Source organism: Emiliania huxleyi (genome assembly GCF_000372725.1).
Source record: "Emiliania huxleyi CCMP1516 chromosome Unknown EMIHUscaffold_138, whole genome shotgun sequence".
Taxonomy (NCBI): domain Eukaryota; phylum Haptophyta; order Isochrysidales; family Noelaerhabdaceae; genus Emiliania; species Emiliania huxleyi.
In genome coordinates this window covers 279298-282231 of record NW_005201213.1, presented here as the reverse complement: position 1 = coordinate 282231, position 2934 = coordinate 279298, and positions in this window count along the sequence as shown.

Sequence of the window (2934 nt, the reverse complement as noted above, 5' to 3'; positions counted from 1 at the left end):
TGCCACTACGATTTGTGGCACCGCGCAACCCAATGCCCCGAAAGCTTCCCGGGCGTGCGGGTTATGATCAAGCTCATATGCACCCGCACCTGCGCGCCGGTGGCCCCCACGTCGCCGGCTCCGCTACCGCCTCTGCCCTGGAGCTCCTTCTTTTCGTCTTTCCCATCCGAGCTGCAAGCCGCGTGGGAGGACAGCTGGGCGTGGCTGCACGGGGTCCAGCCGCCCCCCGCGCCCGCCGCGATGCCGGTAGGCCCGCCCCCGAGCAGCGTTCGGCTTCCGGCCCAGCCGAGGGTACGCCGACCGAGCAAAGAAGCGGGTCGGCGCCGAGTCCTTCCCAGCCCACCTGGTGAGTGTGCCCTTTGCCAGCCCAGCGCGCATGGGGCAGATCTGCGAGCGGCTGCAGCTTGCGGGCATCTACGTGGACTCCAAGTTTGCGGCCAAGGGGCGCAGCAAGGCCACCGGCGCCGTGACGGTCATCAACGCGCTGATGAGCGCCGCGGTCCTGCAGCGGCGGGCACAGCAGAAGGCGGGGGCTCTGGTTCTCGAGCTGCCGCCGCCACCCGACGAAGAGCTGCAGCCCTGGCAGCGCGAGGCGCAGCGCGCCCGGCCGCTCGAGGCCGCTCGCTCGGTGACGCCCGTCCAAGACCTCGAGCAGCTCGTCCGCACCCTCGTCGGCGCGGGCGCTGCCATCGCGCCCGGCGCGGGTGCCCTCGACGATGTGCGCTGGATCTTCCACGCCGCCCGCCACGCCGACCCGCGCGCGCTGCTGCCGATGCTCGAGCTGCGCGGGCCCTCCTGCCGCCTCGCGGCGCGCGCGCTGGCGCACGTGGGGCCGCGCGCCATCCCGGCGCTGCTGGACTTCCTGGGAGGCGCCCGGACGGCGGACCGGCTGGGTGCGGCGGCCGTGCTCGCCTTGGGGCAATGCTGCGCGTCGTGCGACGCAGCGCTCCCGGAGCACCGTGCGTTGCTGGAAACCGCGGAGGCGGCGATCTTCGAGGCCGCCCGCCGCGGCGCGCCGGCGATGGTGCGTATCCACGCCCTGGTGGCCGCGCAGGCCCTGCCACCCCAACGGGGGCTGGCGCTCGCAGAGGGGGTCTTCGCAGACGGCGAGAGCGACGCGGACCTTGGCGCCGTCGGCGCCGCCGCCGGCCTCCTCGCGATCTGGTGCTCGGGCCGCGAGCCGATGTCGCCGCGGCTTCGCCAGCTGATGCGAGCCCTGTGCGACCGAGTGCGCGAAGGGGACTATGCGCTGCGGTACGCTGCGGCCTACGCGGCGCTCGCGCTGCACAGGGAGCACAGCTCCGATCCGCTCGCCTGCTGGAGCCCGTGCGGCTTCGGGTTTGGCGTCACGCCGGTGGAGCCCGTGGCATCGGGCGTCCGCGACTGGGAGCGCTGGAAGGCCTCGCCATTCGGGCAGCAAGAGCTGCGCCGAGTCCGGCCTCCGCCGGGCTGGTTCCGGCCCGATGGACGACGCGGCCCGATCTAAGATCTAGGCGGCGGTGCGTGCTTGTCATTGTATCATGTAGAAAGCGGTAGTCAATTTTTGACTAGATGTGACTGGCTCAAAGTGGAGGCGGGGGCGATTCCGGATCCGAAAATGAATCCTGGAAAACACACACCCACACCTCAACCGGCTCCAAAAAGTCCTATCGCCGCATAGATGGGCCCAGGTAGGAGGCTCCACGCCACCTGAATCGCGTCGTGCCACCTGAAAGCCACAAAATGCCGGATTTTGCACGAGACACACGCGGAAAGCGCCACGTGCCTCCACGAGTCCTTTGCAGCTTTTTGCACAAAATGCAGGTGGCTTTAGCCACTTGCTCCATGAGCAAAACAGTCCAAAAAGCACCTGGAGCAGATGGCTTACGCCGCCTGTGGACATGGACAAAACAGTGCAAAAAGCACCTGGAGCAGATGGCTTACGCCGCCTGTGGACATGGGCAAAACAGTGCAAAAAGCACCTGGAGCAGATGGCTTACGCCGCCTGTGGCCATGGGCAAACAGTGCAAAAAGCACCTGGAGTAGATTCCAAACGCCGCCTGTGGCCATGTGACCGCTCGGGTGGCGCCAGGTGGCTTCGCCCCCCTCCAAGCCACCTGCCCCCCTCGCCACACCTGCCTGGAGGGCTGGAGCACGTGCGCCACCTGGGCCCGGGCAGGTGGCTCCAGGTGGCTTCGGCCCCTCTAAGCCACCTGCATGCCCCCCCTCGCCACACCTGGAGGGCTGGAGCACGTGCGCCACCTGGGCGTCACTTCGGGAATTTCATCGTGCGTGTTCTTTTGAATAGGAATGTACTATACACCGCCTCGGCACCACGAGCCGCCCCCGCCGCGCCTCCACAATCCACTCTCGCAACTCTACCGCGCAGCCAAGTGCGCAGCCAGCACACGACAAAGCTCTGCATGGCCTGGTTTATCGGGGATCGAGTGATGGCGTATTATCGGGCAGTCTTCTCATTGGCGAGTCAGACTGCTCAGCGTCGGCAGCAACGGCGCGTGAGCAGCGCAGCCACCGGCTCCTGCGGCGTTTGCAGCCACACCAAACGCCCGCGCGGGCCGGGTTGAAGCCCCAGGCTTATGTCGACGCCGGACATTGATTGTAGCCGCCGATGACCGCCGCAGGCCCTCTTTCACACACCCCACAGTCCCAGTTTGCAGCGCGGGGAGGAGCGGGGAGGCTCGCGTTTGGCAGGCCAGCCCTTCCGTGGCTCGGATTTTCCGTTTCCGAATTCAAACTTGCGCCAGGTGGCGCACGTGCTCCGGCCCTCCAGGTGTGGCGAGGGGGGGCATGCAGGTGGCTTGGAGGGGCCGAAGCCACCTGGCGCCACCTGCCCACCCATCAGGCCCAGGTGGCGCACGTGCTCCAGCCCTCCACGTGTGGCGAGGGGGGCGGGGCAGGTGGCTTGGAAGGGCCGAAGCCACCTGGAGCCACCTG